General features: G+C 44.0%; 39 non-coding genes across 39 annotated transcripts; all 39 read right to left on the reverse strand.

Annotated features, from left to right (window-relative positions):
* Positions 1–641: 641 nt before the first annotated feature.
* Positions 642–714, reverse strand: trnak-cuu (transfer RNA lysine (anticodon CUU)). The gene has a single exon. It is a non-coding gene; the product is annotated as a tRNA-Lys (tRNA).
* A 445-nt stretch (positions 715–1,159) lies between these two features.
* Positions 1,160–1,232, reverse strand: trnak-cuu (transfer RNA lysine (anticodon CUU)). Its single transcript has one exon. It is a non-coding gene; the product is annotated as a tRNA-Lys (tRNA).
* A 444-nt stretch (positions 1,233–1,676) lies between these two features.
* On the reverse strand, positions 1,677–1,749 carry trnak-cuu (transfer RNA lysine (anticodon CUU)). The gene has a single exon. It is a non-coding gene; the product is annotated as a tRNA-Lys (tRNA).
* Positions 1,750–2,193: 444 nt separating this feature from the next.
* On the reverse strand, positions 2,194–2,266 carry trnak-cuu (transfer RNA lysine (anticodon CUU)). Its single transcript has one exon. It is a non-coding gene; the product is annotated as a tRNA-Lys (tRNA).
* A 443-nt stretch (positions 2,267–2,709) lies between these two features.
* trnak-cuu (transfer RNA lysine (anticodon CUU)) lies at positions 2,710–2,782 on the reverse strand. Its single transcript has one exon. It is a non-coding gene; the product is annotated as a tRNA-Lys (tRNA).
* Positions 2,783–3,227: 445 nt separating this feature from the next.
* On the reverse strand, positions 3,228–3,300 carry trnak-cuu (transfer RNA lysine (anticodon CUU)). The gene has a single exon. It is a non-coding gene; the product is annotated as a tRNA-Lys (tRNA).
* Positions 3,301–3,744: 444 nt separating this feature from the next.
* Positions 3,745–3,817, reverse strand: trnak-cuu (transfer RNA lysine (anticodon CUU)). Its single transcript has one exon. It is a non-coding gene; the product is annotated as a tRNA-Lys (tRNA).
* Positions 3,818–4,261: 444 nt separating this feature from the next.
* trnak-cuu (transfer RNA lysine (anticodon CUU)) lies at positions 4,262–4,334 on the reverse strand. Its single transcript has one exon. It is a non-coding gene; the product is annotated as a tRNA-Lys (tRNA).
* Positions 4,335–4,777: 443 nt separating this feature from the next.
* On the reverse strand, positions 4,778–4,850 carry trnak-cuu (transfer RNA lysine (anticodon CUU)). The gene has a single exon. It is a non-coding gene; the product is annotated as a tRNA-Lys (tRNA).
* A 444-nt stretch (positions 4,851–5,294) lies between these two features.
* Positions 5,295–5,367, reverse strand: trnak-cuu (transfer RNA lysine (anticodon CUU)). The gene has a single exon. It is a non-coding gene; the product is annotated as a tRNA-Lys (tRNA).
* A 444-nt stretch (positions 5,368–5,811) lies between these two features.
* trnak-cuu (transfer RNA lysine (anticodon CUU)) lies at positions 5,812–5,884 on the reverse strand. Its single transcript has one exon. It is a non-coding gene; the product is annotated as a tRNA-Lys (tRNA).
* A 444-nt stretch (positions 5,885–6,328) lies between these two features.
* On the reverse strand, positions 6,329–6,401 carry trnak-cuu (transfer RNA lysine (anticodon CUU)). The gene has a single exon. It is a non-coding gene; the product is annotated as a tRNA-Lys (tRNA).
* Positions 6,402–6,845: 444 nt separating this feature from the next.
* On the reverse strand, positions 6,846–6,918 carry trnak-cuu (transfer RNA lysine (anticodon CUU)). Its single transcript has one exon. It is a non-coding gene; the product is annotated as a tRNA-Lys (tRNA).
* Positions 6,919–7,362: 444 nt separating this feature from the next.
* On the reverse strand, positions 7,363–7,435 carry trnak-cuu (transfer RNA lysine (anticodon CUU)). The gene has a single exon. It is a non-coding gene; the product is annotated as a tRNA-Lys (tRNA).
* Positions 7,436–7,879: 444 nt separating this feature from the next.
* trnak-cuu (transfer RNA lysine (anticodon CUU)) lies at positions 7,880–7,952 on the reverse strand. Its single transcript has one exon. It is a non-coding gene; the product is annotated as a tRNA-Lys (tRNA).
* A 443-nt stretch (positions 7,953–8,395) lies between these two features.
* trnak-cuu (transfer RNA lysine (anticodon CUU)) lies at positions 8,396–8,468 on the reverse strand. Its single transcript has one exon. It is a non-coding gene; the product is annotated as a tRNA-Lys (tRNA).
* Positions 8,469–8,912: 444 nt separating this feature from the next.
* trnak-cuu (transfer RNA lysine (anticodon CUU)) lies at positions 8,913–8,985 on the reverse strand. The gene has a single exon. It is a non-coding gene; the product is annotated as a tRNA-Lys (tRNA).
* Positions 8,986–9,429: 444 nt separating this feature from the next.
* Positions 9,430–9,502, reverse strand: trnak-cuu (transfer RNA lysine (anticodon CUU)). Its single transcript has one exon. It is a non-coding gene; the product is annotated as a tRNA-Lys (tRNA).
* Positions 9,503–9,946: 444 nt separating this feature from the next.
* trnak-cuu (transfer RNA lysine (anticodon CUU)) lies at positions 9,947–10,019 on the reverse strand. The gene has a single exon. It is a non-coding gene; the product is annotated as a tRNA-Lys (tRNA).
* A 444-nt stretch (positions 10,020–10,463) lies between these two features.
* Positions 10,464–10,536, reverse strand: trnak-cuu (transfer RNA lysine (anticodon CUU)). Its single transcript has one exon. It is a non-coding gene; the product is annotated as a tRNA-Lys (tRNA).
* Positions 10,537–10,980: 444 nt separating this feature from the next.
* On the reverse strand, positions 10,981–11,053 carry trnak-cuu (transfer RNA lysine (anticodon CUU)). Its single transcript has one exon. It is a non-coding gene; the product is annotated as a tRNA-Lys (tRNA).
* A 444-nt stretch (positions 11,054–11,497) lies between these two features.
* Positions 11,498–11,570, reverse strand: trnak-cuu (transfer RNA lysine (anticodon CUU)). Its single transcript has one exon. It is a non-coding gene; the product is annotated as a tRNA-Lys (tRNA).
* A 444-nt stretch (positions 11,571–12,014) lies between these two features.
* On the reverse strand, positions 12,015–12,087 carry trnak-cuu (transfer RNA lysine (anticodon CUU)). Its single transcript has one exon. It is a non-coding gene; the product is annotated as a tRNA-Lys (tRNA).
* Positions 12,088–12,531: 444 nt separating this feature from the next.
* Positions 12,532–12,604, reverse strand: trnak-cuu (transfer RNA lysine (anticodon CUU)). The gene has a single exon. It is a non-coding gene; the product is annotated as a tRNA-Lys (tRNA).
* Positions 12,605–13,048: 444 nt separating this feature from the next.
* Positions 13,049–13,121, reverse strand: trnak-cuu (transfer RNA lysine (anticodon CUU)). The gene has a single exon. It is a non-coding gene; the product is annotated as a tRNA-Lys (tRNA).
* Positions 13,122–13,565: 444 nt separating this feature from the next.
* On the reverse strand, positions 13,566–13,638 carry trnak-cuu (transfer RNA lysine (anticodon CUU)). The gene has a single exon. It is a non-coding gene; the product is annotated as a tRNA-Lys (tRNA).
* A 444-nt stretch (positions 13,639–14,082) lies between these two features.
* Positions 14,083–14,155, reverse strand: trnak-cuu (transfer RNA lysine (anticodon CUU)). The gene has a single exon. It is a non-coding gene; the product is annotated as a tRNA-Lys (tRNA).
* Positions 14,156–14,598: 443 nt separating this feature from the next.
* On the reverse strand, positions 14,599–14,671 carry trnak-cuu (transfer RNA lysine (anticodon CUU)). The gene has a single exon. It is a non-coding gene; the product is annotated as a tRNA-Lys (tRNA).
* A 444-nt stretch (positions 14,672–15,115) lies between these two features.
* Positions 15,116–15,188, reverse strand: trnak-cuu (transfer RNA lysine (anticodon CUU)). The gene has a single exon. It is a non-coding gene; the product is annotated as a tRNA-Lys (tRNA).
* Positions 15,189–15,632: 444 nt separating this feature from the next.
* On the reverse strand, positions 15,633–15,705 carry trnak-cuu (transfer RNA lysine (anticodon CUU)). The gene has a single exon. It is a non-coding gene; the product is annotated as a tRNA-Lys (tRNA).
* Positions 15,706–16,149: 444 nt separating this feature from the next.
* trnak-cuu (transfer RNA lysine (anticodon CUU)) lies at positions 16,150–16,222 on the reverse strand. Its single transcript has one exon. It is a non-coding gene; the product is annotated as a tRNA-Lys (tRNA).
* Positions 16,223–16,666: 444 nt separating this feature from the next.
* trnak-cuu (transfer RNA lysine (anticodon CUU)) lies at positions 16,667–16,739 on the reverse strand. Its single transcript has one exon. It is a non-coding gene; the product is annotated as a tRNA-Lys (tRNA).
* Positions 16,740–17,182: 443 nt separating this feature from the next.
* On the reverse strand, positions 17,183–17,255 carry trnak-cuu (transfer RNA lysine (anticodon CUU)). Its single transcript has one exon. It is a non-coding gene; the product is annotated as a tRNA-Lys (tRNA).
* Positions 17,256–17,699: 444 nt separating this feature from the next.
* Positions 17,700–17,772, reverse strand: trnak-cuu (transfer RNA lysine (anticodon CUU)). Its single transcript has one exon. It is a non-coding gene; the product is annotated as a tRNA-Lys (tRNA).
* A 444-nt stretch (positions 17,773–18,216) lies between these two features.
* On the reverse strand, positions 18,217–18,289 carry trnak-cuu (transfer RNA lysine (anticodon CUU)). The gene has a single exon. It is a non-coding gene; the product is annotated as a tRNA-Lys (tRNA).
* A 444-nt stretch (positions 18,290–18,733) lies between these two features.
* Positions 18,734–18,806, reverse strand: trnak-cuu (transfer RNA lysine (anticodon CUU)). The gene has a single exon. It is a non-coding gene; the product is annotated as a tRNA-Lys (tRNA).
* A 444-nt stretch (positions 18,807–19,250) lies between these two features.
* Positions 19,251–19,323, reverse strand: trnak-cuu (transfer RNA lysine (anticodon CUU)). The gene has a single exon. It is a non-coding gene; the product is annotated as a tRNA-Lys (tRNA).
* A 956-nt stretch (positions 19,324–20,279) lies between these two features.
* Positions 20,280–20,352, reverse strand: trnak-cuu (transfer RNA lysine (anticodon CUU)). The gene has a single exon. It is a non-coding gene; the product is annotated as a tRNA-Lys (tRNA).
* Positions 20,353–20,794: 442 nt separating this feature from the next.
* trnak-cuu (transfer RNA lysine (anticodon CUU)) lies at positions 20,795–20,867 on the reverse strand. The gene has a single exon. It is a non-coding gene; the product is annotated as a tRNA-Lys (tRNA).
* Positions 20,868–21,206: the final 339 nt, after the last annotated feature.

Raw genomic sequence — 21,206 nt, forward strand, 5'->3', positions numbered from 1 at the left:
TTCAAATTCATAGTCTTCTGTATCACCAGCAATGCCTGACACTTCAGCAATGCAGGGTGGCAAGCCTGCTCGAAAGTCGAAACGAATGGCTGTTTGCAAAGTGAGTTGGTGCTTCGGCGGAGAAAAGGAGCGCCCAACGTGGGGCTCGAACCCACGACCTTGAGAGTCTCATGCTCTACCGACTGAGCTAGCCAGGCACCTCGATGATATTAATGACTTGTTTCGAATATCGAACAGCTCTGTTTGTGCAAAATATGGTGATCAGTGAGAGTGTTTTTTATGGATCCTGTGGTGCAATCGTTAGCGTGTAGTAGTTATACATCAGTATGCATCAAATCGATGAAAAGGTTGTGAGTTTGAGCCTCACCAGGAGCAAGTATTTTTCTTGAACACTCTGCTTATCTATTTCTTGTCCAGTAAAGGAGCATTTATTCCAGCCATTTAGGAGGACGTTTCATAAGTAATAGGTATGTCATTGAGATAAAATGTCAGAGAGCAGGCAAAGCTAGGATTCAAATTCATAGTCTTCTGTATCACCAGCTATGCCTGACATTTCAGCAACGCAGGGTGGCAAGGCTGCTCGAAAGTCCAAACGAATGGCTGTTTGCAAAGTGAGTTGGTGCTTCGGCGGAGAAAAGGACCGCCCAACGTGGGGCTCGAACCCACGACCCTGAGATTAAGAGTCTCATGCTCTACCGACTGAGCTAGCCAGGCACCTCGATGATATTAATGACTTGTTTCGAATATCGAACAGCTCTGTTTGGGCAAAAATATGGTGATCAGTGAGAGTGTTTTTAATGGATCCTGTGGTGCAATCGTTAGCGTGTAGTAGTTATACATCAGTATGCATCAAATCGATGACAAGGTTGTGAGTTTGAGCCTCACCAGGAGCAAGTATTTTTCTTGAACACTCTGCTTATCTATTTCTTGTCCAGTAAAGGAGCATTTATTCCAGCCATTTAGGAGGACGTTTCATAAGTAATAGGTATGTCATTGAGATAAAATGTCAGAGAGCAGGCAAAGATAGGATTCAAATTCATAGTCTTCTGTATCACCAGCAATGCCTAACACTTCAGCAATGCAGGGTGGCAAGCCTGCTCGAAAGTCCAAACGAATGGCTGTTTGCAAAGTGAGTTGGTTCTTCGGCAGAGAAAAGGAGCGCCCAACGTGGGGCTCGAACCCACGACCCTGAGATTAAGAGTCTCATGCTGTACCGACTGAGCTAGCCAGGCACCTCGATGATATTTATGACTTGTTTCGAATATCGAACAGCCCTGTTTGTGCAAAATATGGTGATCAGTGAGAGTGTTTTTAATGGATCCTGTTGTGCAATCGTTAGCGTGTAGTAGTTATACATCAGTATGCATCAAATCGATGACAAGGTTGTGAGTTTGAGCCTCACCAGGAGCAAGTATTTTTCTTGAACACTCTGCTTATCTATTTCTTGTCCAGTAAAGGAGCATTTATTCAAGCCATTTAGGAGGACGTTTCATAAGTAATAGGTATGTCATTGAGATAAAATGTCAGAGAGCAGGCAAAGCTAGGATTCAAATTCATAGTCTTCTGTATCACCAGCTATGCCTGACATTTCAGCAACGCAGGGTGGCAAGCCTGCTCGAAAGTCCAAACGAATGGCTGTTTGCAAAGTGAGTTGGTGCTTCGGCGGAGAAAAGGACCGCCCAACGTTGGGCTCGAACCCACGACCCTGAGATTAAGAGTCTCATGCTCTACCGACTGAGCTAGCCAGGAACCTCGATGATATTAATGACTTGTTTCGAATATCGAACAGCTCTGTTTGTGCAAAATATGGTGATCAGTGAGAGTGTTTTTAATGGATCCTGTGGTGCAATCGTTAGCGTGTAGTAGTTATACATCAGTATGCATCAAATCGATGACAAGGTTGTGAGTTTGAGCCTCACCAGGAGCAAGTATTTTTCTTGAACACTCTGCTTATCTATTTCTTGTCCAGTAAAGGAGCATTTATTCCAGCCATTTAGGAGGACGTTTCATAAGTAATAGGTATGTCATTGAGATAAAATGTCAGAGAGCAGGCAAAGCTAGGATTCAAATTCATAGTCTTCTGTATCACCAGCAATGCCTGACACTTCAGCAATGCAGGGTGGCAAGCCTGCTCGAAAGTCCAAACGAATGGCTGTTTGCAAAGTGAGTTGGTTCTTCGGCAGAGAAAAGGAGCGCCCAACGTGGGGCTCGAACCCACGACCCTGAGATTAAGAGTCTCATGCTCTACCGACTGAGCTAGCCAGGCATCTCAATAGTTTATTGACTTGGTTCGAATATCGAACAGCTCTGTTTGTGCAAAATATGGTGATCAGTGAGAGTGTTTTTAATGGATCCTGTGGTGCAATCGTTAGCGTGTAGTAGTTATACATCAGTATGCATCAAATCGATGACAAGGTTGTGAGTTTGAGCCTCACCAGGAGCAAGTATTTTTCTTGAACACTCTGCTTATCTATTTCTTGTCCAGTAAAGGAGCATTTATTCCAGCCATTTAGGAGGACGTTTCACAAGTAATAGGTATGTCATTGAGATAAAATGTCAGAGAGCAGGCAAAGGTAGGATTCAAATTCATAGTCTTCTGTATCACCAGCAATGCCTGACACTTCAGCAATGCAGGGTGGCAAGCCTGCTCGAAAGTCGAAACGAATGGCTGTTTGCAAAGTGAGTTGGTTCTTCGGCAGAGAAAAGCAGCGCCCAACGTGGGGCTCGAACCCAGGACCCTGAGATTAAGAGTCTCATGCTCTACCGACTGAGCTAGCCAGGCACCTCGATGATATTAATGACTTGTTTCGAATATCGAACAGCTCTGTTTGGGCAAAAATATGGTGATCAGTGAGAGTGTTTTTAATGGATCCTGTGGTGCAATCGTTAGCGTGTAGTAGTTATACATCAGTATGCATCAAATCGATGACAAGGTTGTGAGTTTGAGCCTCACCAGGAGCAAGTATTTTTCTTGAACACTCTGCTTATCTATTTCTTGTCCAGTAAAGGAGCATTTATTCCAGCCATTTAGGAGGACGTTTCATAAGTAATAGGTATGTCATTGAGATAAAATGTCAGAGAGCAGGCAAAGATAGGATTCAAATTCATAGTCTTCTGTATCACCAGCAATGCCTAACACTTCAGCAATGCAGGGTGGCAAGCCTGCTCGAAAGTCCAAACGAATGGCTGTTTGCAAAGTGAGTTGGTTCTTCGGCAGAGAAAAGGAGCGCCCAACGTGGGGCTCGAACCCACGACCCTGAGATTAAGAGTCTCATGCTCTACCGACTGAGCTAGCCAGGCACCTCGATGATATTAATGACTTGTTTCGAATATCGAACAGCTCTGTTTGTGCAAAATATGGTGATCAGTGAGAGTGTTTTTAATGGATCCTGTGGTGCAATCGTTAGCGTGTAGTAGTTATACATCAGTATGCATCAAATCGATGACAAGGTTGTGAGTTTGAGCCTCACCAGGAGCAAGTATTTTTCTTGAACACTCTGCTTATCTATTTCTTGTCCAGTAAAGGAGCATTTATTCCAGCCATTTAGGAGGACGTTTCATAAGTAATAGGTATGTCATTGAGATAAAATGTCAGAGAGCAGGCAAAGCTAGGATTCAAATTCATAGTCTTCTGTATCACCAGCAATGCCTGACACTTCAGCAATGCAGGGTGGCAAGCCTGCTCGAAAGTCCAAACGAATGGCTGTTTGCAAAGTGAGTTGGTTCTTCGGCAGAGAAAAGGAGCGCCCAACGTGGGGCTCGAACCCACGACCCTGAGATTAAGAGTCTCATGCTCTACCGACTGAGCTAGCCAGGCACCTCGATGATATTAATGACTTGTTTCGAATATCGAACAGCTCTGTTTGTGCAAAATATGGTGATCAGTGAGAGTGTTTTTAATGGATCCTGTGGTGCAATCGTTAGCGTGTAGTAGTTATACATCAGTATGCATCAAATCGATGACAAGGTTGTGAGTTTGAGCCTCACCAGGAGCAAGTATTTTTCTTGAACACTCTGCTTATCTATTTCTTGTCCAGTAAAGGAGCATTTATTCCAGCCATTTAGGAGGACGTTTCATAAGTAATAGGTATGTCATTGAGATAAAATGTCAGAGAGCAGGCAAAGCTAGGATTCAAATTCATAGTCTTCTGTATCACCAGCTATGCCTGACATTTCAGCAACGCAGGGTGGCAAGCCTGCTCGAAAGTCCAAACGAATGGCTGTTTGCAAAGTGAGTTGGTGCTTCGGCGGAGAAAAGGACCGCCCAACGTGGGGCTCGAACCCACGACCCTGAGATTAAGAGTCTCATGCTCTACCGACTGAGCTAGCCAGGCATCTCAATAGTTTATTGACTTGGTTCGAATATCGAACAGCTCTGTTTGTGCAAAATATGGTGATCAGTGAGAGTGTTTTTAATGGATCCTGTGGTGCAATCGTTAGCGTGTAGTAGTTATACATCAGTATGCATCAAATCGATGACAAGGTTGTGAGTTTGAGCCTCACCAGGAGCAAGTATTTTTCTTGAACACTCTGCTTATCTATTTCTTGTCCAGTAAAGGAGCATTTATTCCAGCCATTTAGGAGGACGTTTCACAAGTAATAGGTATGTCATTGAGATAAAATGTCAGAGAGCAGGCAAAGCTAGGATTCAAATTCATAGTCTTCTGTATCACCAGCAATGCCTGACACTTCAGCAATGCAGGGTGGCAAGCCTGCTCGAAAGTCGAAACGAATGGCTGTTTGCAAAGTGAGTTGGTTCTTCGGCAGAGAAAAGGAGCGCCCAACGTGGGGCTCGAACCCACGACCCTGAGATTAAGAGTCTCATGCTCTACCGACTGAGCTAGCCAGGCACCTCGATGATATTAATGACTTGTTTCGAATATCGAACAGCTCTGTTTGTGCAAAATATGGTGATCAGTGAGAGTGTTTTTAATGGATCCTGTGGTGCAATCGTTAGCGTGTAGTAGTTATACATCAGTATGCATCAAATCGATGACAAGGTTGTGAGTTTGAGCCTCACCAGGAGCAAGTATTTTTCTTGAACACTCTGCTTATCTATTTCTTGTCCAGTAAAGGAGCATTTATTCCAGCCATTTAGGAGGACGTTTCATAAGTAATAGGTATGTCATTGAGATAAAATGTCAGAGAGCAGGCAAAGCTAGGATTCAAATTCATAGTCTTCTGTATCACCAGCAATGCCTGACACTTCAGCAATGCAGGGTGGCAAGCCTGCTCGAAAGTCCAAACGAATGGCTGTTTGCAAAGTGAGTTGGTGCTTCGGCGGAGAAAAGGACCGCCCAACGTGGGGCTCGAACCCACGACCCTGAGATTAAGAGTCTCATGCTCTACCGACTGAGCTAGCCAGGCACCTCGATGATATTAATGACTTGTTTCGAATATCGAACAGCTCTGTTTGTGCAAAATATGGTGATCAGTGAGAGTGTTTTTAATGGATCCTGTGGTGCAATCGTTAGCGTGTAGTAGTTATACATCAGTATGCATCAAATCGATGACAAGGTTGTGAGTTTGAGCCTCACCAGGAGCAAGTATTTTTCTTGAACACTCTGCTTATCTATTTCTTGTCCAGTAAAGGAGCATTTATTCCAGCCATTTAGGAGGACGTTTCATAAGTAATAGGTATGTCATTGAGATAAAATGTCAGAGAGCAGGCAAAGCTAGGATTCAAATTCATAGTCTTCTGTATCACCAGCTATGCCTGACACTTCAGCAACGCAGGGTGGCAAGCCTGCTCGAAAGTCCAAACGAATGGCTGTTTGCAAAGTGAGTTGGTGCTTCGGCGGAGAAAAGGACCGCCCAACGTGGGGCTCGAACCCACGACCCTGAGATTAAGAGTCTCATGCTCTACCGACTGAGCTAGCCAGGCACCTCGATGATATTAATGACTTGTTTCGAATATCGAACAGCTCTGTTTGTGCAAAATATGGTGATCAGTGAGAGTGTTTTTAATGGATCCTGTGGTGCAATCGTTAGCGTGTAGTAGTTATACATCAGTATGCATCAAATCGATGACAAGGTTGTGAGTTTGAGCCTCACCAGGAGCAAGTATTTTTCTTGAACACTCTGCTTATCTATTTCTTGTCCAGTAAAGGAGCATTTATTCCAGCCATTTAGGAGGACGTTTCACAAGTAATAGGTATGTCATTGAGATAAAATGTCAGAGAGCAGGCAAAGGTAGGATTCAAATTCATAGTCTTCTGTATCACCAGCAATGCCTGACACTTCAGCAATGCAGGGTGGCAAGCCTGCTCGAAAGTCGAAACGAATGGCTGTTTGCAAAGTGAGTTGGTGCTTCGGCGGAGAAAAGGACCGCCCAACGTGGGGCTCGAACCCACGACCCTGAGATTAAGAGTCTCATGCTCTACCGACTGAGCTAGCCAGGCACCTCGATGATATTAATGACTTGTTTCGAATATCGAACAGCTCTGTTTGTGCAAAATATGGTGATCAGTGAGAGTGTTTTTAATGGATCCTGTGGTGCAATCGTTAGCGTGTAGTAGTTATACATCAGTATGCATCAAATCGATGACAAGGTTGTGAGTTTGAGCCTCACCAGGAGCAAGTATTTTTCTTGAACACTCTGCTTATCTATTTCTTGTCCAGTAAAGGAGCATTTATTCCAGCCATTTAGGAGGACGTTTCATAAGTAATAGGTATGTCATTGAGATAAAATGTCAGAGAGCAGGCAAAGCTAGGATTCAAATTCATAGTCTTCTGTATCACCAGCAATGCCTGACACTTCAGCAATGCAGGGTGGCAAGCCTGCTCGAAAGTCCAAACGAATGGCTGTTTGCAAAGTGAGTTGGTTCTTCGGCAGAGAAAAGGAGCGCCCAACGTGGGGCTCGAACCCACGACCCTGAGATTAAGAGTCTCATGCTCTACCGACTGAGCTAGCCAGGCACCTCGATGATATTAATGACTTGTTTCGAATATCGAACAGCTCTGTTTGTGCAAAATATGGTGATCAGTGAGAGTGTTTTTAATGGATCCTGTGGTGCAATCGTTAGCGTGTAGTAGTTATACATCAGTATGCATCAAATCGATGACAAGGTTGTGAGTTTGAGCCTCACCAGGAGCAAGTATTTTTCTTGAACACTCTGCTTATCTATTTCTTGTCCAGTAAAGGAGCATTTATTCCAGCCATTTAGGAGGACGTTTCATAAGTAATAGGTATGTCATTGAGATAAAATGTCAGAGAGCAGGCAAAGCTAGGATTCAAATTCATAGTCTTCTGTATCACCAGCAATGCCTGACACTTCAGCAATGCAGGGTGGCAAGCCTGCTCGAAAGTCCAAACGAATGGCTGTTTGCAAAGTGAGTTGGTGCTTCGGCGGAGAAAAGGACCGCCCAACGTGGGGCTCGAACCCACGACCCTGAGATTAAGAGTCTCATGCTCTACCGACTGAGCTAGCCAGGAACCTCGATGATATTAATGACTTGTTTCGAATATCGAACAGCTCTGTTTGTGCAAAATATGGTGATCAGTGAGAGTGTTTTTAATGGATCCTGTGGTGCAATCGTTAGCGTGTAGTAGTTATACATCAGTATGCATCAAATCGATGACAAGGTTGTGAGTTTGAGCCTCACCAGGAGCAAGTATTTTTCTTGAACACTCTGCTTATCTATTTCTTGTCCAGTAAAGGAGCATTTATTCCAGCCATTTAGGAGGACGTTTCATAAGTAATAGGTATGTCATTGAGATAAAATGTCAGAGAGCAGGCAAAGCTAGGATTCAAATTCATAGTCTTCTGTATCACCAGCTATGCCTGACATTTCAGCAACGCAGGGTGGCAAGCCTGCTCGAAAGTCCAAACGAATGGCTGTTTGCAAAGTGAGTTGGTGCTTCGGCGGAGAAAAGGACCGCCCAACGTGGGGCTCGAACCCACGACCCTGAGATTAAGAGTCTCATGCTCTACCGACTGAGCTAGCCAGGCATCTCAATAGTTTATTGACTTGGTTCGAATATCGAACAGCTCTGTTTGTGCAAAATATGGTGATCAGTGAGAGTGTTTTTAATGGATCCTGTGGTGCAATCGTTAGCGTGTAGTAGTTATACATCAGTATGCATCAAATCGATGACAAGGTTGTGAGTTTGAGCCTCACCAGGAGCAAGTATTTTTCTTGAACACTCTGCTTATCTATTTCTTGTCCAGTAAAGGAGCATTTATTCCAGCCATTTAGGAGGACGTTTCACAAGTAATAGGTATGTCATTGAGATAAAATGTCAGAGAGCAGGCAAAGGTAGGATTCAAATTCATAGTCTTCTGTATCACCAGCAATGCCTGACACTTCAGCAATGCAGGGTGGCAAGCCTGCTCGAAAGTCGAAACGAATGGCTGTTTGCAAAGTGAGTTGGTGCTTCGGCGGAGAAAAGGACCGCCCAACGTGGGGCTCGAACCCACGACCCTGAGATTAAGAGTCTCATGCTCTACCGACTGAGCTAGCCAGGCACCTCGATGATATTAATGACTTGTTTCGAATATCGAACAGCTCTGTTTGTGCAAAATATGGTGATCAGTGAGAGTGTTTTTAATGGATCCTGTGGTGCAATCGTTAGCGTGTAGTAGTTATACATCAGTATGCATCAAATCGATGACAAGGTTGTGAGTTTGAGCCTCACCAGGAGCAAGTATTTTTCTTGAACACTCTGCTTATCTATTTCTTGTCCAGTAAAGGAGCATTTATTCCAGCCATTTAGGAGGACGTTTCATAAGTAATAGGTATGTCATTGAGATAAAATGTCAGAGAGCAGGCAAAGCTAGGATTCAAATTCATAGTCTTCTGTATCACCAGCAATGCCTGACACTTCAGCAATGCAGGGTGGCAAGCCTGCTCGAAAGTCCAAACGAATGGCTGTTTGCAAAGTGAGTTGGTGCTTCGGCGGAGAAAAGGACCGCCCAACGTGGGGCTCGAACCCACGACCCTGAGATTAAGAGTCTCATGCTCTACCGACTGAGCTAGCCAGGCATCTCAATAGTTTATTGACTTGGTTCGAATATCGAACAGCTCTGTTTGTGCAAAAATATGGTGATCAGTGAGAGTGTTTTTAATGGATCCTGTGGTGCAATCGTTAGCGTGTAGTACTTATACATCAGTATGCATCAAATCGATGACAAGGTTGTGAGTTTGAGCCTCACCAGGAGCAAGTATTTTTCTTGAACACTCTGCTCATCTATTTCTTGTCCAGTAAAGGAGCATTTATTCAATCCATTTCGGAGGACGTTTCATAAGTAATAGGTATGTCATTGAGATAAAATGTCAGAGAGCAGGCAAAGCTAGGATTCAAATTCATAGTCTTCTGTATCACCAGCAATGCCTGACACTTCAGCAATGCAGGGTGGCAAGCCTGCTCGAAAGTCGAAACGAATGGCTGTTTGCAAAGTGAGTTGGTTCTTCGGCAGAGAAAAGGAGCGCCCAACGTGGGGCTCGAACCCAGGACCCTGAGATTAAGAGTCTCATGCTCTACCGACTGAGCTAGCCAGGCACCTCGATGATATTAATGACTTGTTTCGAATATCGAACAGCTCTGTTTGTGCAAAATATGGTGATCAGTGAGAGTGTTTTTAATGGATCCTGTGGTGCAATCGTTAGCGTGTAGTAGTTATACATCAGTATGCATCAAATCGATGACAAGGTTGTGAGTTTGAGCCTCACCAGGAGCAAGTATTTTTCTTGAACACTCTGCTTATCTATTTCTTGTCCAGTAAAGGAGCATTTATTCCAGCCATTTAGGAGGACGTTTCATAAGTAATAGGTATGTCATTGAGATAAAATGTCAGAGAGCAGGCAAAGCTAGGATTCAAATTCATAGTCTTCTGTATCACCAGCAATGCCTGACACTTCAGCAACGCAGGGTGGCAAGCCTGCTCGAAAGTCCAAACGAATGGCTGTTTGCAAAGTGAGTTGGTGCTTCGGCGGAGAAAAGGACCGCCCAACGTGGGGCTCGAACCCACGACCCTGAGATTAAGAGTCTCATGCTCTACCGACTGAGCTAGCCAGGCACCTCGATGATATTAATGACTTGTTTCGAATATCGAACAGCTCTGTTTGTGCAAAATATGGTGATCAGTGAGAGTGTTTTTAATGGATCCTGTGGTGCAATCGTTAGCGTGTAGTAGTTATACATCAGTATGCATCAAATCGATGACAAGGTTGTGAGTTTGAGCCTCACCAGGAGCAAGTATTTTTCTTGAACACTCTGCTTATCTATTTCTTGTCCAGTAAAGGAGCATTTATTCCAGCCATTTAGGAGGACGTTTCATAAGTAATAGGTATGTCATTGAGATAAAATGTCAGAGAGCAGGCAAAGCTAGGATTCAAATTCATAGTCTTCTGTATCACCAGCAATGCCTGACACTTCAGCAATGCAGGGTGGCAAGCCTGCTCGAAAGTCCAAACGAATGGCTGTTTGCAAAGTGAGTTGGTTCTTCGGCAGAGAAAAGGAGCGCCCAACGTGGGGCTCGAACCCACGACCCTGAGATTAAGAGTCTCATGCTCTACCGACTGAGCTAGCCAGGCACCTCGATGATATTAATGACTTGTTTCGAATATCGAACAGCTCTGTTTGTGCAAAATATGGTGATCAGTGAGAGTGTTTTTAATGGATCCTGTGGTGCAATCGTTAGCGTGTAGTAGTTATACATCAGTATGCATCAAATCGATGACAAGGTTGTGAGTTTGAGCCTCACCAGGAGCAAGTATTTTTCTTGAACACTCTGCTTATCTATTTCTTGTCCAGTAAAGGAGCATTTATTCCAGCCATTTAGGAGGACGTTTCATAAGTAATAGGTATGTCATTGAGATAAAATGTCAGAGAGCAGGCAAAGCTAGGATTCAAATTCATAGTCTTCTGTATCACCAGCTATGCCTGACACTTCAGCAACGCAGGGTGGCAAGCCTGCTCGAAAGTCCAAACGAATGGCTGTTTGCAAAGTGAGTTGGTTCTTCGGCGGAGAAAAGGACCGCCCAACGTGGGGCTCGAACCCACGACCCTGAGATTAAGAGTCTCATGCTCTACCGACTGAGCTAGCCAGGCACCTCGATGATATTAATGACTTGTTTCGAATATCGAACAGCTCTGTTTGTGCAAAATATGGTGATCAGTGAGAGTGTTTTTAATGGATCCTGTGGTGCAATCGTTAGCGTGTAGTAGTTATACATCAGTATGCATCAAATCGATGACAAGGTTGTGAGTTTGAGCCTCACCAGGAGCAAGTATTTTTCTTGAACACTCTGCTTATCTATTTCTTGTCCAGTAAAGGAGCATTTATTCCAGCCATTTAGGAGGACGTTTCATAAGTAATAGGTATGTCATTGAGATAAAATGTCAGAGAGCAGGCAAAGCTAGGATTCAAATTCATAGTCTTCTGTATCACCAGCTATGCCTGACACTTCAGCAACGCAGGGTGGCAAGCCTGCTCGAAAGTCCAAACGAATGGCTGTTTGCAAAGTGAGTTGGTGCTTCGGCGGAGAAAAGGACCGCCCAACGTGGGGCTCGAACCCACGACCCTGAGATTAAGAGTCTCATGCTCTACCGACTGAGCTAGCCAGGCACCTCGATGATATTAATGACTTGTTTCGAATATCGAACAGCTCTGTTTGTGCAAAATATGGTGATCAGTGAGAGTGTTTTTAATGGATCCTGTGGTGCAATCGTTAGCGTGTAGTAGTTATACATCAGTATGCATCAAATCGATGACAAGGTTGTGAGTTTGAGCCTCACCAGGAGCAAGTATTTTTCTTGAACACTCTGCTTATCTATTTCTTGTCCAGTAAAGGAGCATTTATTCCAGCCATTTAGGAGGACGTTTCATAAGTAATAGGTATGTCATTGAGATAAAATGTCAGAGAGCAGGCAAAGCTAGGATTCAAATTCATAGTCTTCTGTATCACCAGCAATGCCTGACACTTCAGCAATGCAGGGTGGCAAGCCTGCTCGAAAGTCCAAACGAATGGCTGTTTGCAAAGTGAGTTGGTTCTTCGGCAGAGAAAAGGAGCGCCCAACGTGGGGCTCGAACCCACGACCCTGAGATTAAGAGTCTCATGCTCTACCGACTGAGCTAGCCAGGCACCTCGATGATATTAATGACTTGTTTCGAATATCGAACAGCTCTGTTTGTGCAAAATATGGTGATCAGTGAGAGTGTTTTTAATGGATCCTGTGGTGCAATCGTTAGCGTGTAGTAGTTATACATCAGTATGCATCAAATCGATGACAAGGTTGTGAGTTTGAGCCTCACCAGGAGCAAGTATTTTTCTTGAACACTCTGCTTATCTATTTCTTGTCCAGTAAAGGAGCATTTATTCCAGCCATTTAGGAGGACGTTTCATAAGTAATAGGTATGTCATTGAGATAAAATGTCAGAGAGCAGGCAAAGCTAGGATTCAAATTCATAGTCTTCTGTATCACCAGCAATGCCTGACACTTCAGCAATGCAGGGTGGCAAGCCTGCTCGAAAGTCGAAACGAATGGCTGTTTGCAAAGTGAGTTGGTTCTTCGGCGGAGAAAAGGAGCGCCCAACGTGGGGCTCGAACCCACGACCCTGAGATTAAGAGTCTCATGCTCTACCGACTGAGCTAGCCAGGCACCTCGATGATATTAATGACTTGTTTCGAATATCGAACAGCTCTGTTTGTGCAAAATATGGTGATCAGTGAGAGTGTTTTTAATGGATCCTGTGGTGCAATCGTTAGCGTGTAGTAGTTATACATCAGTATGCATCAAATCGATGACAAGGTTGTGAGTTTGAGCCTCACCAGGAGCAAGTATTTTTCTTGAACACTCTGCTTATCTATTTCTTGTCCAGTAAAGGAGCATTTATTCCAGCCATTTAGGAGGACGTTTCATAAGTAATAGGTATGTCATTGAGATAAAATGTCAGAGAGCAGGCAAAGCTAGGATTCAAATTCATAGTCTTCTGTATCACCAGCAATGCCTGACACTTCAGCAATGCAGGGTGGCAAGCCTGCTCGAAAGTCCAAACGAATGGCTGTTTGCAAAGTGAGTTGGTGCTTCGGCGGAGAAAAGGACCGCCCAACGTGGGGCTCGAACCCACGACCCTGAGATTAAGAGTCTCATGCTCTACCGACTGAGCTAGCCAGGCACCTCGATGATATTAATGACTTGTTTCGAATATCGAACAGCTCTGTTTGTGCAAAATATGGTGATCAGTGAGAGTGTTTTTAATGGATCCTGTGGTGCAATCGTTAGCGTGTAGTAGTTATACATCAGTATGCATCAAATCGATGACAAGGTTGTGAGTTTGAGCCTCACCAGGAGCAAGTATTTTTCTTGAACACTCTGCTTATCTATTTCTTGTCCAGTAAAGGAGCATTTATTCCAGCCATTTAGGAGGACGTTTCATAAGTAATAGGTATGTCATTGAGATAAAATGTCAGAGAGCAGGCAAAGCTAGGATTCAAATTCATAGTCTTCTGTATCACCAGCAATGCCTGACACTTCAGCAATGCAGGGTGGCAAGCCTGCTCGAAAGTCCAAACGAATGGCTGTTTGCAAAGTGAGTTGGTGCTTCGGCGGAGAAAAGGACCGCCCAACGTGGGGCTCGAACCCACGACCCTGAGATTAAGAGTCTCATGCTCTACCGACTGAGCTAGCCAGGCACCTCGATGATATTAATGACTTGTTTCGAATATCGAACAGCTCTGTTTGTGCAAAATATGGTGATCAGTGAGAGTGTTTTTAATGGATCCTGTGGTGCAATCGTTAGCGTGTAGTAGTTATACATCAGTATGCATCAAATCGATGACAAGGTTGTGAGTTTGAGCCTCACCAGGAGCAAGTATTTTTCTTGAACACTCTGCTTATCTATTTCTTGTCCAGTAAAGGAGCATTTATTCCAGCCATTTAGGAGGACGTTTCATAAGTAATAGGTATGTCATTGAGATAAAATGTCAGAGAGCAGGCAAAGCTAGGATTCAAATTCATAGTCTTCTGTATCACCAGCTATGCCTGACACTTCAGCAACGCAGGGTGGCAAGCCTGCTCGAAAGTCCAAACGAATGGCTGTTTGCAAAGTGAGTTGGTGCTTCGGCGGAGAAAAGGACCGCCCAACGTGGGGCTCGAACCCACGACCCTGAGATTAAGAGTCTCATGCTCTACCGACTGAGCTAGCCAGGCATCTCAATAGTTTATTGACTTGGTTCGAATATCGAACAGCTCTGTTTGTGCAAAATATGGTGATCAGTGAGAGTGTTTTTAATGGATCCTGTGGTGCAATCGTTAGCGTGTAGTAGTTATACATCAGTATGCATCAAATCGATGACAAGGTTGTGAGTTTGAGCCTCACCAGGAGCAAGTATTTTTCTTGAACACTCTGCTTATCTATTTCTTGTCCAGTAAAGGAGCATTTATTCCAGCCATTTAGGAGGACGTTTCATAAGTAATAGGTATGTCATTGAGATAAAATGTCAGAGAGCAGGCAAAGCTAGGATTCAAATTCATAGTCTTCTGTATCACCAGCAATGCCTGACACTTCAGCAATGCAGGGTGGCAAGCCTGCTCGAAAGTCGAAACGAATGGCTGTTTGCAAAGTGAGTTGGTGCTTCGGCGGAGAAAAGGACCGCCCAACGTGGGGCTCGAACCCACGACCCTGAGATTAAGAGTCTCATGCTCTACCGACTGAGCTAGCCAGGCACCTCGATGATATTAATGACTTGTTTCGAATATCGAACAGCTCTGTTTGTGCAAAATATGGTGATCAGTGAGAGTGTTTTTAATGGATCCTGTGGTGCAATCGTTAGCGTGTAGTAGTTATACATCAGTATGCATCAAATCGATGACAAGGTTGTGAGTTTGAGCCTCACCAGGAGCAAGTATTTTTCTTGAACACTCTGCTTATCTATTTCTTGTCCAGTAAAGGAGCATTTATTCAATCCATTTCGGAGGACGTTTCATAAGTAATAGGTATGTCATTGAGATAAAATGTCAGAGAGCAGGCAAAGCTAGGATTCAAATTCATAGTCTTCTGTATCACCAGCAATGCCTGACACTTCAGCAATGCAGGGTGGCAAGCCTGCTCGAAAGTCGAAACGAATGGCTGTTTGCAAAGTGAGTTGGTGCTTCGGCGGAGAAAAGGACCGCCCAACGTGGGGCTCGAACCCACGACCCTGAGATTAAGAGTCTCATGCTCTACCGACTGAGCTAGCCAGGCACCTCGATGATATTAATGACTTGTTTCGAATATCGAACAGCTCTGTTTGTGCAAAATATGGTGATCAGTGAGAGTGTTTTTAATGGATCCTGTGGTGCAATCGTTAGCGTGTAGTAGTTATACATCAGTATGCATCAAATCGATGACAAGGTTGTGAGTTTGAGCCTCACCAGGAGCAAGTATTTTTCTTGAACACTCTGCTTATCTATTTCTTGTCCAGTAAAGGAGCATTTATTCCAGCCATTTAGGAGGACGTTTCATAAGTAATAGGTATGTCATTGAGATAAAATGTCAGAGAGCAGGCAAAGCTAGGATTCAAATTCATAGTCTTCTGTATCACCAGCTATGCCTGACACTTCAGCAACGCAGGGTGGCAAGCCTGCTCGAAAGTCCAAACGAATGGCGGTTTGCAAAGTGAGTTGGTGCTTCGGCGGAGAAAAGGACCGCCCAACGTGGGGCTCGAACCCACGACCCTGAGATTAAGAGTCTCATGCTCTACCGACTGAGCTAGCCAGGCATCTCAATCGTTTATTGACTTGTTTCGAATATCGAACAGCTCTGTTTGTGCAAAAATATGGTGATCAGTGAGAGTGTTTTTAATGGATCCTGTGGTGCAATCGTTAGCGTGAGGTACTTATACATCAGTATGCATCAAATCGATGACAACGTTGTGAGTTTGAGCCTCACCAGGAGCAAGTATTTTTCTTGAACACTCTGCTCATCTATTTCTTGTCCAGTAAAGGAGCATTTATTCAATCCATTTCGGAGGACGTTTCATAAGTAATAGGTATGTCATTGAGATAAAATGTCAGAGAGCAGGCAAAGCTAGGATTCAAATTCATAGTCTTCTGTATCACCAGCAATGCCTGACACTTCAGCAATGCAGGGTGGCAAGCCTGCTCGAAAGTCGAAACGAATGGCTGTTTGCAAAGTGAGTTGGTGCTTCGGCGGAGAAAAGGAGCGCCCAACGTGGGGCTCGAACCCACGACCCTGAGATTAAGAGTCTCATGCTCTACCGACTGAGCTAGCCAGGCACCTCGATGATATTAATGACTTGTTTCGAATATCGAACAGCTCTGTTTGTGCAAAATATGGTGATCAGTGAGAGTGTTTTTAATGGATCCTGTGGTGCAATCGTTAGCGTGTAGTAGTTATACATCAGTATGCATCAAATCGATGACAAGGTTGTGAGTTTGAGCCTCACCAGGAGCAAGTATTTTTCTTGAACACTCTGCTTATCTATTTCTTGTCCAGTAAAGGAGCATTTATTCCAGCCATTTAGGAGGACGTTTCATAAGTAATAGGTATGTCATTGAGATAAAATGTCAGAGAGCAGGCAAAGCTAGGATTCAAATTCATAGTCTTCTGTATCACCAGCTATGCCTGACACTTCAGCAACGCAGGGTGGCAAGCCTGCTCGAAAGTCCAAACGAATGGCTGTTTGCAAAGTGAGTTGGTGCTTCGGCGGAGAAAAGGACCGCCCAACGTGGGGCTCGAACCCACGACCCTGAGATTAAGAGTCTCATGCTCTACCGACTGAGCTAGCCAGGCATCTCAATAGTTTATTGACTTGGTTCGAATATCGAACAGCTCTGTTTGTGCAAAATATGGTGATCAGTGAGAGTGTTTTTAATGGATCCTGTGGTGCAATCGTTAGCGTGTAGTAGTTATACATCAGTATGCATCAAATCGATGACAAGGTTGTGAGTTTGAGCCTCACCAGGAGCAAGTATTTTTCTTGAACACTCTGCTTATCTATTTCTTGTCCAGTAAAGGAGCATTTATTCCAGCCATTTAGGAGGACGTTTCATAAGTAATAGGTATGTCATTGAGATAAAATGTCAGAGAGCAGGCAAAGCTAGGATTCAAATTCATAGTCTTCTGTATCACCAGCAATGCCTGACACTTCAGCAATGCAGGGTGGCAAGCCTGCTCGAAAGTCGAAACGAATGGCTGTTTGCAAAGTGAGTTGGTGCTTCGGCGGAGAAAAGGACCGCCCAACGTGGGGCTCGAACCCACGACCCTGAGATTAAGAGTCTCATGCTCTACCGACTGAGCTAGCCAGGCACCTCGATGATATTAATGACTTGTTTCGAATATCGAACAGCTCTGTTTGTGCAAAATATGGTGATCAGTGAGAGTGTTTTTAATGGATCCTGTGGTGCAATCGTTAGCGTGTAGTAGTTATACATCAGTATGCATCAAATCGATGACAAGGTTGTGAGTTTGAGCCTCACCAGGAGCAAGTATTTTTCTTGAACACTCTGCTTATCTATTTCTTGTCCAGTAAAGGAGCATTTATTCCAGCCATTTAGGAGGACGTTTCATAAGTAATAGGTATGTCATTGAGATAAAATGTCAGAGAGCAGGCAAAGCTAGGATTCAAATTCATAGTCTTCTGTATCACCAGCTATGCCTGACACTTCAGCAACGCAGGGTGGCAAGCCTGCTCGAAAGTCCAAACGAATGGCGGTTTGCAAAGTGAGTTGGTGCTTCGGCGGAGAAAAGGACCGCCCAACGTGGGGCTCGAACCCACGACCCTGAGATTAAGAGTCTCATGCTCTACCGACTGAGCTAGCCAGGCATCTCAATCGTTTATTGACTTGTTTCGAATATCGAACAGCTCTGTTTGTGCAAATATATGGTGATCAGTGAGAGTGTTTTTAATGGATCCTGTGGTGCAATCGTTAGCGTGAGGTACTTATACATCAGTATGCATCAAATCGATGACAACGTTGTGAGTTTGAGCCTCACCAGGAGCAAGTATTTTTCTTGAACACTCTGCTCATCTATTTCTTGTCCAGTAAAGGAGCATTTATTCAATCCATTTCGGAGGACGTTTCATAAGTAATAGGTATGTCATTGAGATAAAATGTCAGAGAGCAGGCAAAGCTAGGATTCAAATTCATAGTCTTCTGTATCACCAGCAATGCCTGACACTTCAGCAATGCAGGGTGGCAAGCCTGCTCGAAAGTCCAAACGAATGGCTGTTTGCAAAGTGAGTTGGTTCTTCGGCAGAGAAAAGGAGCGCCCAACGTGGGGCTCGAACCCACGACCCTGAGATTAAGAGTCTCATGCTCTACCGACTGAGCTAGCCAGGCACCTCAATGATATTAATGACTTGTTTCGAATATCGAACAGCTCTGTTTGTGCAAAATATGGTGATCAGTGAGAGTGTTTTTAATGGATCCTGTGGTGCAATCGTTAGCGTGTAGTAGTTATACATCAGTATGCATCAAATCGATGACAAGGTTGTGAGTTTGAGCCTCACCAGGAGCAAGTATTTTTCTTGAACACTCTGCTTATCTATTTCTTGTCCAGTAAAGGAGCATTTATTCCAGCCATTTAGGAGGACGTTTCATAAGTAATAGGTATGTCATTGAGATAAAATGTCAGAGAGCAGGCAAAGCTAGGATTCAAATTCATTGTCTTCTGTATCACCAGCTATGCTTGACACTTCAGCAATGCAGGGTGGCAAGCCTGCTCGAAAGTCCAAATGAATGGCTGTTTGCAAAGTGAGTTGGTGCTTCGGCGGAGAAATGGACCACCCAACATGGGGCTCACACCCACGACCCTGAGATTAAGAGTCTCATGCTCTACCGACTGAGCTAGCCAGGCATCTCAATAGTTTTAATGACTTGGTTCGAATATCGAACAGCTCTGTTTGTGCAAAATATGGTGATCAGTGAGAGTGTTTTTAATGGATCCTGTGGTGCAATCGTTAGCGTGTAGTACTTATACATCAGTATGCATCAAATCGATGACAAGGTTGTGAGTTTGAGCCTCACCAGGAGCAAGTAATTTTCTTGAACACTCTGCTTATCTATTTCTTGTCCAGTGAAGGAGCATTTATTCAATCCATTTAGGAGGACGTTTCATAAGTAATAGGTATGTCATTGAGATAAAAAATCAAAGATCATGCAAAGCTAGGATTCAAATTCATAGTCTTCGGTATCACCAGCTATGCCTGACACTTCAGCAATGCAGGGTGGCAAGCCTGCTCTAAAGTCCAAACGAATGGCTGTTTGCAAAGTGAGTTGGTGCTTCGGCCGAGAAAAGGTCAGCCCAACGTGGGGCTCGAACCCACGACCCTGAGATTAAGAGTCTCATGCTCTACCGACAGAGCTAGCCAGGGACCTCAATGGTATTAATGACTTGGTTCGAATATCGAACAGCTCTGTTGGGCAAAATATGGTGATCAGGGAGAGTGTTTTTAATGGATCCTGTGGTGCAATCGTTAGCGTGTAGTACTTATACATCAGTATGCATCAAATCGATGACAAGGTTGTGAGTTTGAGCCTCACCAGGAGCAAGTATTTTTCTTGAACACTCTGCTTATCTATTTCTTGTCCAGTAAAGGAGCATTTATTCAATCCATTTAGGAGGACGTTTCATAAGTAATAGGTATGTCATTGAGATAAAATGTCAGAGAGCAGGCAAAGCTAGGATTAAAATTCATAGTCTTCTGTATCACCAGCAATGCCTGACACTTCAGCAATGCAGGGTGGTAAGCCTGCTCGAAAGTCAAAACAAATGGCTGTTTGCAAAGTGAGTTGGTTCTTCGGCAGAAAAGATCCGCCCAACGTGGGGCTCGAACCCACGACCCTGAGAGTCTCATGCTCTACCATCTGAGCTAGCCAGGTACCTAAATGGTACTAATGACTTGGTTCGAATATTGATCAGCTCTGTTTGTGCAAAATATGGTGATCAGTGAGAGTGTTTTTAATGGATCCAGTGGTGCAATCGTTAGCGTGTAGTACTTATACATCAGTATGCATCAAATCGATGACAAGGTTGTGAGTTTGAGCCTCACCAGGAGCAAGTATTTTTCTTGAACACTCTGCTTATCTATTTCTTGTCCAGTAAAGGAGCATTTATTCAATCCATTTAGGAGGACGTTTCATAAGTAATAGGTATGTCATTGAGATAAAATGTCAGAGAGCAGGCAAAGCTAGGATTCAAATTCATAGTCTTCTGTATCACCAGCTAGCTATGCCTGACACTTCAGCAATGCAGGGTGGCAAGCCTGCTCGAAAGTCCAAACGAATAGCTGTTTGCAAAGTGAGTTGGTGCTTCGGCGGAGAAAAGGACAGCCCAACGTGGAGCTCGAACCCACGACCCTGAGATTAAGAGTCTCATGCTCTACCGACTGAGCTAGCCAGGCACCTAAATGGTACTAATGACTTGGTTCGAAAATCGAACAGCTCTGTTTGTGCAAAATATGGTGATCAGTGAGTGTTTTTAATGGATCCAGTGGTGCAATCGTTAGCGTGTAGTACTTATACATCAGTATGCATCAAATCGATGACAAGGTTGTGAGTTTGAGCCTCACCAGGAGCAAGTATTTTTCTTGAACACTCTGCTTATCTATTTCTTGTCCAGTAAAGGAGCATTTATTCAATCCATTTAGGAGGACGTTTCATAAGTAATAGGTATGTCATTGAGATAAAATGTCAGAGAGCAGGCAAAGCTAGGATTCAAATTCATAGTCTTCTGTATCACCAGCTATGCCTGACACTTCAGCAAAGCAGGGTGGCAAGCCTGCTCGAAAGTCGAAACGAATGGCTGTTTGCAAAGTGAGTTGGTGCTTCGGCGGAGAAAAGGACAGCCCAACGTGGAGCTCGAACCCACAACCCTGAGATTAAGAGTCTCATGCTCTACCGACAGAGCTAGCCAGGCACCTAAATGGTATTAATGACTTGGTTCGAATATCGATCAGCTCTGTTTGTGCAAAATATGGTGATCAGTGAGAGTGTTTTTAATGGATCCAGTGGTGCAATCGTTAGCGTGTAGTACTTATACATCAGTATGCATCAAATCGATGACAAGGTTGTGAGTTTGAGCCTCACCAGGAGCAAGTATTTTTCTTGAACACTCTGCTTATCTATTTCTTGTCCAGTAAAGGAGCATTTATTCAATCCATTTAGGAGGACGTTTCATAAGTAATAGGTATGTCATTGAGATAAAATGGCAGAGAGCAGGCAAAGCTAGGATTAAAATTCATAGTCTTCTGTATCA

Source organism: Salmo salar, chromosome 12, assembly GCF_965601325.2.
Source record: "Salmo salar chromosome 12, fSalSal1, whole genome shotgun sequence".
NCBI lineage: Eukaryota > Metazoa > Chordata > Actinopteri > Salmoniformes > Salmonidae > Salmo > Salmo salar.